Here is a 12,928-nt window from a genome sequence, read left to right as displayed (position 1 = left end):
GTCCCTATCCTCATACCCTACTTGGGATCTAATTGGTGCAAGTTGTTAGGTTCAAATCTCATGGGCGACACCCGGTGCTTAAGCTGAAACTTGGCGATTCCCTGGGGTCGAGGGGTAAGCCCTCAAAGTTTTACTCTGACATAGTATGGCAGGTTGAGCCAGCGCGGCTAGGTCTTTGTACCTAGGGTGATTTTTCCGAGTAGAAATAAAAAAAAAATGTTTTGATCAAATATAACTAGGGATAGCAATGAACGAGGGGGAAACAGGCCCCACCTTGGCTCGCCTCGTTTGGACCAAGGATGGAGGACATGAAACGGGGTTGGAGGTTAAAATCAAAACTCGTGCAGGAATGGAGGTGTGGATGGACCTACACGTTCCACTGTCCCGCCTTGCCCCGCCCCGTCCCATCTTGACCCGTCCCCAATCTCCATTAGCAAAATGCTAAAATACTTTTTAGGGATGGCAGTGGACTGAGGGGAAACGAGAGCCTTGTTTCACCCCGTTTGGACCAGAGATGGAGGACATGAAATGGGGATAGAGGCGGGGATGAAAGTTAAAATCAAAACCCGTGCAGGGATGAAGGGCAGAATTTTGAGATGGGGCACACTACAAAAAAATAGTTGATTAGCGACGAAATTTAGCGACGGAGTTATATCGTCGCTACTTAGCGACAGATTAACGAGAGAAATGAATCCATCGCTATATTTGTAGAATTTTACGAAACTAGCGACAGATTATATTCCCTCGCAAAATCCGTCGCTACTTAGCGACGGATTGTGCGAGAGAATATTTTGTCGCAATAAATACGACAGTTAGCGACGGAATTGCGACGGCTAAAATTCTGTCGCAACATAGCGACGGCCTAGGCGACGAAATATTTTCTGTCGCCTTTTTTGTTTTTTGAATTACGATGGCTTAGCGACGGAATTAATCCGTCGCTAAGCCGTCGCTAAATGTCGTATTACCCCTAATCCCAGCCCTCTTTTTCCTTTCTCCTTTCGCTGCTCCCGCCCGCCGCCCTCTCCCTCCTGCCGCCCTCTTCCTTCGGCCGCCCTATACATCCCGTCGACCTCTCTGCCGGCCCCCACCGTTCGCCGGAAGTCGATCTCCGTCAACCTTCCGCTGCCGCCGTCGCTGCCCGGAGCAACCGCAGGTACGTATTTCACCTTAAATGGATTGGAGGTCGACCCCCTGCGTTTTCCGGCAGGGGGTCGACTCTGCCAGGCGGTCGACCCCGGTAGGTGGTCGACCCTCTGCCGTGTCCGGCCGGGGGTCGACCCCCTGCCGTGTCCGGCCGGGGGTCGACCCCCTGCCGTGTCCGGCCGGGGGTCAACCCTGGTAGGGGGTCGACCCCCTGCCGTGTCCGGCCGGGGGTCGACCCCCCGCCATGTCCGGCCGGGGGTCGACCCCCCGCCGTGTCCGGCAGGGGGTCAACCCCTTTTGATGTCCGGCAGGGGGTCAACCCCCTGCCTTGTCCGGCCGGGGTCGACCCCCTGCCGTGTCCGGCCAGGGGTCAACCCCCTGCCTTGTCCGGCAGGGGGTCAACCCCTTTTGATGTCCGGCCGGGGGTCGACCCCCTGTCGTGTCCGGCCGGGGGTCGACCCCTGGTTTCTTGCTCTTTTTTTTCTTTTTTCAGAAATTAGGGTTTTTATTTTATTTTTATTGTTTAGTTTTCTTTGATTTTCATTGATTAGGATTTTTTATTTTGATTTTCATTTATTAAGCAATTGAATCAAATTTCTTAAATTAAGGCTATTTGTAGTTAATTTAATTAGGGTTTTTTATTTGATTTTGTTTTATTAGGGCTTTGAATCAAAATTTAAAAATTAGGGCATTTTATAGTTAATTTGATTAGGGTTTTCTTGGATTTGATTAGAGCTTTTATTTTTATTTTCTATGATTAGGGATTTGAATCATAATTTTTTTAATTAAGGATTTTTAGTTAATTTGGTTAGGACTTTAAATCAAAATTTTTTAATTAAGGCTTTTATAGTTAATTTGATTAGGTTTTTTTTATTTATTTAGAGTTTTTATTTTTATTTTCTATAATTAGGGATTTAAATCACATTTTTTTAATTAATACTTTTTAGTTAATTTGATTAAGGATTTTTTTGTATTTGATTTGGGCAGGTTTTTTCCTTGTTTGATTAAGGTTTAAATTGTGGCTTTTTTATTTAATTTTATGGTTTATTTTTCTTATAGTTTATGATGTTTTGGTTTATTTATAATTTATTTTCTTGTATTTTAAGGTTTTATGATTTAATATGGTCGAATAATTTCATGGTGACTTCATTTTAAAACATCATTTTTTTTTGCAGATTTCTCAACAGAACTCGCTTGTGCCCCGCCACCCGTGGTAAGTAAGTGACAAAAATAATGCAAATCGGGTAAATACCCGTGGTGAGTAAGTGATGCAAGCGCATCACATGTTATTTAATTTATTGAATATAACACTTTATTGTTCACACACTCACTTAGTTGTTGATATCTAGGACTACTTTGTTGGAGTTCGGAGATCATGCTGAGCATGATTTTAATGTATGAATATGGAAGTGTTCTTATTTTTTGAGTACGGAGTCCATGCTATGCATGGTAGTAGTTAGTGGGATATTGAAGTGTGTTTGCTGCAGGTACATGTTTGATATTTGTTTGATATGAATTATTTCGATGTATTGCAATGTTTGATGTGATTGTATCCATGCTTACATGTAGTTACTTTCAATTTGATTATGTCTTCCATGTGAAATTGTATACTGAAAGCATGCTTCAAATGAATGTATCGTGTCATGAATAGTTTGCACATGAAAATATTAAGTTATCAATGCATGCATCATAATTCTTGTGATTGTATGACATCATATATTGCATGATAAATTTGATATTTTCTTCATCATAGTATTCTGATGGTTCTCTTTTAACTGGTTAGGATACTATTCGTAACATCATACGACAGAATGACTGCAAACCGTGAATGGATGTACCGTAGGATAGTGGACAATGAGTTATCGCATGAATATATGGATGGTGTCGACAGTTTTATTGAATTTGCAACGGCAAGTGTCAGTACGGTAGATCCCACAGGTCGGATTAGGTGTCCCTGCAAGATTTGTAAGAATAATCGATTTGTAGAACCTCATGGCGTTAGACATCACCTATACAGGAAGGGTTTTGTGAGTGATTATCAGAACTGGACGTTTCATGGAGAAGAATTTAGAAACGATTTTGATGCACGGGTGAATGTGGTGCACGATAATCCATATACGAATTTGATATTTGATGCTGCAGGAACAGAACTGGGTTCTGCTATGAGTTCTAGTGATGTAAGAACTGTCGTAGATGAAGAATCACCAAACGATGCAGCTAGTAGATTTTATGATTTACTTAGAGATGCTGATGAGCCACTTTGGAACGGTTGTGAGAGTCACACTATCTTGTCTGCAGTTCTTCAACTAATGAATTTGAAGTCCGAGTATAATTTGAGTCAATCATGTTTTGACCGTTTGTGCATGATTGTGAAGAGTATGTTGCCTAAAGATGAGAAATTGCCAAAAAATTTCTATCGTGCGAAAGTTATGGTCAACGCTCTAGGTATGGGTTACAAAAAGATTGATGCTTATCCAAATCACTGCATGTTGTATTTCAAGGAGCAGGAAAACGACATATCATGCCCGTCATGTGGGCATCCTCGGTTCAAGCCAAAGACAAGAGGCAATGGTAGCACGAGATCAAAGGAAGTTTCATACAAGTCGCTCTGCTACTTTCCTATCACTCCTAGATTGCAGCGATTGTATATGTCTTCAAAGACAGCTAAACACATGAGATGGCATGCAAATAAAGTTCGACACGATGAAAACAAGATCACGCATCCTGTTGACGCTGAAGCTTGGAAGCACTTTGATCGTACTCATCAGAACTTCGCAATGGAAGTGCGAAATGTTAGACTCGGTCTATGTACAGATGGATTTAATCCATTTGGGGGTAGATCAACTCCATACTCATGCTGGCCAGTATTTGTAACTCCATACAACCTTCCACCAAGCTTGTGTATGAAACGTCCAAATCTTTTCTTGTCTCTGTTGATCTCTGGTCCGACCTCACCTGGCCAAAATCTTGATGTATATCTAAGGCCATTGATTGATGAATTAAAAGTACTGTGGGATGACGGTGTTACCACGTATGATGCCCACAAAAAACAAAATTTCAACATGAAGGCCGCTGTTCTATGGACAATCAGTGACTTCCCTGCATATGGTATGTTATCTGGTTGGAGCACACATGGGAGGTTGGCTTGTCCGTACTGCATGGAGGATTCCAAAGCTTTTAGATTGAGGCATGGAAGGAAGCCTTGCTGGTTTGATTGCCATCGTCGATTTCTACCCAGCGATCATCCGTTCCGACGTCAAAAGAATGCATTTACAGCAGGCACAACTGAAATGGAAGGTCCATCCTCAAGATTGTCTGGCATAGAGATTTTAAGAAGATTGCGATACTTTCCAGATGTATTAACAGATGCCCGCAGTCCTACACCCTTCCGTGGATTTGGGAAGGAACACAATTGGACGAAAAAATCTATTTTTTGGGAACTACCGTATTGGCCGACCCTATTGATACGACATAATTTGGATGTGATGCATGTAGAGAAAAATGTGTTTGATAATGTGTTCAATACAGTAATGAATATTAAAGGAAAAACGAAGGATAATCCGAAGGCCCGTATGGATTTAAAATTAATATGTAAAAGACCAGAATTGGAACTCAAAGAGTATAATGGCAAAGTACTGAAACCAAAGGCGAAGTACGTGCTCGGACCTGATCAAATAAAACATGTATGTCAATGGTTGAGACAACTGAGATTTCCAGATGGATATGTCTCTAACATTGCTCGGGCTGTGAAGATTGACGATGGACAGTTATATGGGTTGAAGAGCCATGATTGTCATATCTTTATGCAACGATTGATACCCCTAGCATTCCATGATATGTTAGACAAACCTATATGGGGGGTATTGTCTGAGTTGAGCGGATTTTTCAGAACATTGTGCGCATCGGAGGTCATTGTATCAGATGTAAAGAATCTCGAGGACTCTGTCATCACCACTGTTTGTCTGTTAGAAAAGATATTTACGCCAGCATTTTTCGATGTTATGGAACATTTGATCATACATTTGCCATATGAACTAAGGGTTGGTGGCCCTGTGCAATATCGATGGATATACCCATTTGAAAGGTATATGTCTTTTTATATTTGTCTCTTTAATGACAGATATTTAAAATTTGAAATGTATATTCTTGTCAGATGCATGTTCGACCTAAAAAAAAAGGTTCGTAATAAAGCAAGAGTAGAAGGCTCTATTTGTGAGGCGTACACTTTAGAAGAGATTTCAAATTTCTCATCTATGTACTTCGAACCTCATATTTCAACACGTTACACATGCCCGCCCCGTAACGATGATGGAGAACAAATAACTGTAGCTGACAAGTTGTCGATATTTCAACGACTTGGGCATGCATTTGGTAGTTGCCAATCAAGGCTATTGACAGATCGAGAGCAAGATGCAGCACACATCTATATTCTTTTTAATTGTTCAGCGATCGACCCATACATCGAGTAAGTATATGTATATGCAACTCAATTATAAATCCTTTTATGTTCTATATGTGGATACATGGCTCGGTAATATAAGTATTTGTGGTTTGCAGACGATTTGATCTGGAGTTGCAAAGCAAAGTTTCACATCTCACTAATGCAGAAGTACAAAAAGAACGTGAAACTAAGTTTGTGGAGTGGTTGAAACAGTTGGTAAAGAAGCTAACATAAATTTTGTACTTATAAACAACACTAAGTTACTTAATTGATCGTGATCACAATAATTGTTTATGTCTGTGCGTAGGTTCGCCATGGTGATGTTAAAGATCAAGGAATATGTGATTTAGAAAATGGTCCGACCAAAGTTGTGCAATGCTACAACGGGTATATTGTAAATGGTTATCGATTCCATACAAAAGACTACGGTATAAACAAATCAACGATAAATAGTGGCGTGTGTGTCAAGGGTAGCAGCTACGGTGAAAATGAACATGATTACTACGGTGTTATAGAGGAAATAATGGAGTTGACTTACTTAGGCATGAATAACAGGGTTACAGTATTCAAGTGTCATTGGTTTGATCCAACTGCAACAAGACTCGACAAAGCTTCAGGCATTGTGGAGGTGAATCATAAATCCAGGTTTGGAACATATGAACCATTCATATTAGCCTCGCAAGCTCAACAAGTTTATTATACTTCATATCCGAGTATAAAAAAGTCAGATAGAAATGAATGGTGGGCAGTTTGCAAGGTGAAATCCAAACTATACCCCGAGTATGATCAGTTACAAGAAGATGAGTTAGCTGAAGACAGTGATTACTATCAATCAGATGATGTCTGTGACTTCGCTTATGGTCACGATGTTGCGCATGATATGCATGTCATATCTCCATTGGCTGATGAAACATTCATAGAGGAATGTGATCCAAATGATGTACCAAGTGGATGGGCAAACAATGAAGAAGAAGAAGAAGAAGAAGAAGAAGAAGAAAGTCAAACTAGTGACGAGGAAGAATTCTCAAGCTAGTGAGCAAAATCTTATACTACAAACCTCTATTTAAATGCATTGTAATACTTGATGTGAGTTGTATTGCAATACTTGGTGTGAATGATTAAAAATTTTATTTCAATGTATTGTAATACTTGATACGAATGATTCGAATGCATTGTAATAGTTGATGTGAATGATTTCAATTATCTGAATGTATTATAATTTATGCAATTAACGAATGATTTGAATTAGTGCAATACTTGATGTCAATGATTTGAATTATTTGAATGCATTGCAATGCTTGATGTGAATGACTTGAATGCATTGTAATACTTGATGTGAATTATTTGAATGTATTGTATGACATATGTTATTTGTTAGAATATGGTTCGTGGAGGTTATAGTGGTCGCTCATCCAGTAGTAGCCAGGCTCAACCTTCATCTTCATGGGCTCCTGTGATAGGTATATCATATAACTAATTAGATGCTTGATTAGTTCAAATGCACATTCTGAGAACTTGGTGTGTATTTTTTTACAGATGATGTTGCGCCTGTACACGACCCACCTACACCAGTTGATCGCACAAGTCAACAGCCAACACAGGAAACAGGGTCTTCTCAGGCTGGCACAAGAAGACTCATTCGAATAGTGTATATCGATAATCGATCGTAAGTATTTTGTTTTCAATTATTGCATATCTTTTAAATATTTTATATTGATATTTACTGTGTAACAATTCATGTGCAGCACGAGGTTTGAGCCACAAGAAGTAGTACGGGAGATTAGGAATTCACTTCTTCAACATCTACCAGGACCAGTTGCTCAATGGAAAGAGTACCCAAAGGAGGTATTAGACAGATTGTGGTCCTCATTCATGGTATACAGTTGTTCCTCATAGTTAATGTGTTTCATATTTAATTTATTTAAGCAATGTCTACTAACTTTCTGAAAATATTTGTAGGCTTCGAATCGCTTTGCAACTACGGTGGAAGAAAATGATGCAAGGAAGGTGTGGCAGAAGGTGACTGCCAATCGATTTGCAGACATGCTGCACACTATGAAGATTGCAGCAAAAAAAGCATCTGGCGTAGTAGATGATCCATTACTGTGGAAGGGCCATGGTCCTATTACTATCAGGAGAGATTACTGGGATGAAATGTGCGATATGTGGGCGGGAGATGCATTTAAAAATCGCTCTGCGAAGGCTTCACAAAATCGATCGAAGATGCCCGAAGCCCATCTACACACAGGTGGATCTAAGACATTTGGGAGCCACCTAAAGAAAATGGTAACTCATCAATATATAATATTAATTTTATAAGTATTGTTGCAAAATTGTGTACTAAATCTTTTGTCATTTAACTTCGCAGGAAGCAGAAAAAGGAGGCAGTGTACCATATAAGGATGTGTTTATAGAAACACATAAACGGAAGACCACGGGAGTCTTCGTATCAGAGAAGGCGAGAACGACAACGGTATGTATTAATTCTATTAATAATCATTGCAATATATATGCAAGTCATCATAATGTTATCATTAATTATTAATGAATACTTTAAACATTATTTTGTAGGAGGCATATGAGCAACAAATGGTAGAGCGATATGGCGAAGACGCTACTCAGCATCCATCATTTGATCCTACAGCATGGGTGACTGCAGCAGGTGAACCCAAAAAAGGTCGCGTGTTCGGGTTTGGGAGTAATATGAACACTTCACCAGTTATTGGTTCTTCCAGTTACGGCTCACCAACTTCTTGCGCCGACATAAGCTCCAAGCAGCCGATTATTCTTTCCGGTGATGATGTACGCGAGATCATTAATGAATCACTGAATAACTACTTCTAATACACCGTCGCCCCCTTTCTCCGAAATGAGATCAAGGCCGCTGTTCAGGATAGGGGATCTTCGATTCCAGGTCCCTCTCAGGTATAATCACATATATAGTTTTTTTGACTGTCTTAAAGCACATCTGAGCATGGTAGAATCACATATAGAGTTTTTCTAGATGCCTTAGAACACATATAAACATGCTATAATCACATATTCAATTTTTTTACTGCCTTAGCGCACATATGAGCATGATAGAATCACATATATATATATATATATATATATATATATATATATATATATATTTAACTTTTTGTCTGTCTTAGAGCACATATGAGCATGATAGAATCACATATAAAGTTTTTTTGATTGCATTAGAACACATAAGCATGCTATAATCACATATTCAGTTTTTTTACTGCCTAAGAACACATATGAGCATATTATAATCACATATTCTATTTTTTGACTGCCTTAGCACACATATGAACATGCTATAATAACATATAGAGTTTTTTAACTGCCTTAGAACACATATGAACATGTTATATATCATTTATGATAGAATCACATATAAAAATTTTGGTTTTGCCTGCCTTAGAGCACATATGAGCATGTTGTATTCACATATTCAATTTTTTTACTGCCTTAGCACACATACGAGCATGATCGAATCACATATATAGTTTTTTGCCTGCCTTAAAGCACATCTGAGCATGGTAGAATCACATATAGAGTTTTTTTAGATGCCTTAGAACACATATGAACATGCTATAATCACATATTCAATTTTTTGACTGCCTTAGCACACATATGAGCATGATAGAATCACATATAGAGTTTTTTTATTGCCTTAGATCACACATGAGCACATGATAGAATCACATATAGTGTGTAATTTATTTCATTATATTTTGTTTATCAATACTGACTGTTCTTTTCTTGTGTAGGCTGCTAGCGATAATCAGGGTAGTGGAGCTGAAGGGACAGATAAAGACAATGAACAAGAAGACGCACAAAATCTTGGCGATGATTAGAGGACTGTGTTGAAGAAGTTCTATTTTTTTTATTTTTCCTAATTGTAATTGTTGAATTGTAAATAATTAAACTTCTTAGTTTTAAGGTGGAACGATTAATTATTATAGATACTTGTTATATGAATTTTTTTGTGTGGTTTGTTTTTTATTTACAGGAAATATAAATTGTACAGGAAATATAAATTGTACAGTTCTCGGTAATTAATTTTTAAATAAATTTTTTTTGATTTTTTTTCGTTTTTGCGACGGATTAGCGACGGATGATTCCGTTGCTATTCATATTAATCTAGCGACGGCTTAGCGACGGAATTAAATCCGTCGCCACGACGTGGTCGCCGTTTAGTATCGGCGGATTGGCGACGGAATATAGCGCTCGTTATTCCGTCGCAATTAGCGACGGACTTGGCGACGGAATTATTCCGTCGCCAGTTAGCGTCGAAATATTCGCGACGTAAGCATGCTGTCGCCGCGTTGTCGCTAATCCGTCGCTAACATGGTTAGCGACGGATTAGCGACGGATTAGCGACGGAATGTGGTCGTCGCTAATCTACTGCTTTGTTGTAGTGGCAGGGGGTGGAGACCGTGTCCCCCGCCCCCGCTCTGGTCCACAATATGACATCATAGATGGATTCATCATGATGAATTTGGTAGGAATTGGTTTTCGTATTGCATTTCTTTGACAAAAATATGGTTTTTAAATAAATAAAGATTAACATTCTTATGGTCATTGATCTTTTAATTACCTGAAAATATTGTGTGTAAGTCAGATTATGGCGATTCAAATACTGATATTTATTAAGTTGACCATGTAGATCACATCTATAGGGTCAGATTCAATCAAAAAAACTCACAATAATAAGATCCCAAGATGGGGTATGATCATAGGTATGACATAGAGGATTAGTGGAACTGACTTGGGTCTAGAGGGCTGGAGCTTAACACCATTGTTTTTTTTTCTTTAAATATCATGATTTTATTGTAATATTTTCAAAGCCAGATATAGTATATCAAATGAATGTAGAATTGTCAAAATAAGACCAACCCGGGTCGCCCAAGTGGTAGCGTGCCTGGAGAGAATGTGTTGACCCTTTCATCCTAGATTTGACTCCCACCGAGTATATGGGTGCCTTAATTGGTCGGCTATGTAAGGGCTGGGTGTCGACGACCCCACCCAAGGTTTACCTTGTATGTGGCCGGGACCATTAAGTGACCCAGTTCTCGGTGAGGATTCTTCATCATTAAAAAAAACTATAAATTTATTGCATTTTTTCATAATATTAGCACCATGAAAGCCATTTTTAGAAAAATATTATCATTTTTGCACTCTTTATATATATATATTGACATTTTCAAGATTGTTTTGAGAAAAGTCAAAGTTTTCAAAATATCTTGAGATTTTTTCTGGCTAAGATTTTTCCAAGAACAAGATTTATGACATTAGTCATGTAATAATTGTAATTTCTAAATGTTAAATAAATTCATTATATGAAACCTATAGATCTTTTATCAGATCTAGATAATGATCCAAATCTATATCAAAAAATAAAATGAATCCTTTAAGATATTTGGATATTATCTAAATGAATATTTTTAGTAAATTTGGATATTTATCTAAATTCATATTTAAGGGTATACTTGTGAATAGGAGTCTCAATAGGTCTGGTTTACCCTAACCAAAGCCTATAGAGTCCAAGTATGGTGATAAATAAGAAGTTATGATTAAGACCTGGGTCTGGATCCGAGTATAGTTTATGAAATTTTAAACTAGACCCGGACCCAACCCAAGTTCCGATTAAGACTTGCAATTTTTCAATGCAAAAATGATAAAAAGTATGGTTTTATCGGGTATGGTTTGGGTTTGGTTCATGTAGTTTTTATCAGGTCCTGGTATGGTTTTTCTTATAGTAGACCCGATTTGAGCCCGATGAAACCCTTGGAATTTCCTAAGTCTCTCATGAACCCTTGGAATTTCTTTTATATATAAAATTGCAGTAATTATGTCAAATTTTCAATCTAATTATGCTTCTATATAAAAAAGGTTCTATCAAATTTTTTATAACTTTTGAATTTTTCATACTAAAATATGGCTGGTTCTATCGAAAATTTTAAATAACTTTTAGTTTTTCATACTAAAATAGGAAAGGTTCTGCCAAAATTTCCAAAATAATTTATAGATTTTTTAATTTAAAATAGGTAAGATACTATTCAAATTTCAATAAAATTGTTGGCATTATTACTCAAAAATAGAGAAAATAGTGTCCAAATTTTTAAAATAATTTTTGGAATCATGGTTTAAAATAGGGCAAGTAATTCTTGATATTTCAAAACATCCCAAAATGAGGAGAGGAAATCTCAGAATGATTCATATGAATTTATTTGAATTATTATTTAGTTTTTAGAATTTCAAAATTTTAAACATGTGTATGCATATTTATGGTTGAGCCATGAGTACTAATTTAAAACTCTGAAATTCTTATTAGATCTATTCGTGATTGAAAAAGCATAATATGATGCGTTCAATTGTTTTGATACAAATGTTGCATCTTTTTTTTTTGTAATCATTTATATTTAAATGATTTAAAATGCATATTGTGATGCATAAATGTATAGTTCAATTATAAATTCATGTTATTTGTATTACAAACATAATTTTTAAATTTCATATTACATAGCATAAAAAAATTTATAGGTATTGACCCAAAAAGTTCAACTTATCGTAAATGTTGGGCATGCTGCATTTATTGTGGAAATGACATGCATTGAGAAAATATTTTTTGAATGATAAGAAAATTTGCACTAATAATTTGGAGCTTGTCACATTGAGAAATGGTGGACGAGTGAGTTGGTTAGATGTGAACCGACGTCTGCACCAATCATGTGGAATTTCTAATAGTTTTTATGAGGAGTAATTCTCAACACCAAGTAGTCTGGACAAATTTTTCTGTGAGTATGAAACTCTAAGATTCAAGATCCCTATAAGGATGAAAATTTAAGATTCATGAAAATTGAAACACATTGGATCTTTGTCCCTCAAACACGGGTGATTAGGGAAATGGACTCTGCTGACAGAGTTGGACAATCCAACCATGTATATGCGTGTTAACAGTGGCACTGTGATTTACTAGTGGAGTGATTCGTTGACGAAGGAATTGGAGATACTTGGTGTAGGCATAGGGGTAAAATATAAAAATAAAATATTTGAATAAACGTCCCTTGAAAGCTTGAATGCATGTAGTTTTGACAGAGTTAGTGGTGCCTTAGTTATTAAATCAGGATTGTCACTTAATTATGTGAAATGTTTGCTAGCATGGTATTTAATGCAAAAATAATCTAAATTGAAAGATAATAATATGAATCATGCATGTAGGATAAGCATATATATACATAATTATTTGTTTAATTAATTGCTTAATTTGATTGTATAAATAATTTTGTATTGATTATTTGGATTAAATTATTTTGGTTATATATATATATA

At 37.2% G+C, this 12,928-nt stretch overlaps 1 long non-coding RNA gene across 1 annotated transcript; it reads left to right on the top strand.

Moving 5' to 3' along the window:
- Positions 1-8,272: 8,272 nt before the first annotated feature.
- LOC149846454 (uncharacterized) lies at positions 8,273-9,555 on the top strand. Its single transcript, XR_016430527.1, has 2 exons — positions 8,273-8,509; positions 9,364-9,555. It is a non-coding gene; the product is annotated as an uncharacterized LOC149846454 (long non-coding RNA).
- Positions 9,556-12,928: the final 3,373 nt, after the last annotated feature.

Source organism: Nuphar pumila, chromosome 2 (assembly GCF_984573655.1).
Source record: "Nuphar pumila chromosome 2, dmNupPumi1.hap1.1, whole genome shotgun sequence".
Taxonomy (NCBI): domain Eukaryota; kingdom Viridiplantae; phylum Streptophyta; class Magnoliopsida; order Nymphaeales; family Nymphaeaceae; genus Nuphar; species Nuphar pumila.
The sequence above is the reverse complement of the archived record's forward strand: the minus strand, read 5'-3'. Positions and strand labels throughout refer to the sequence as shown.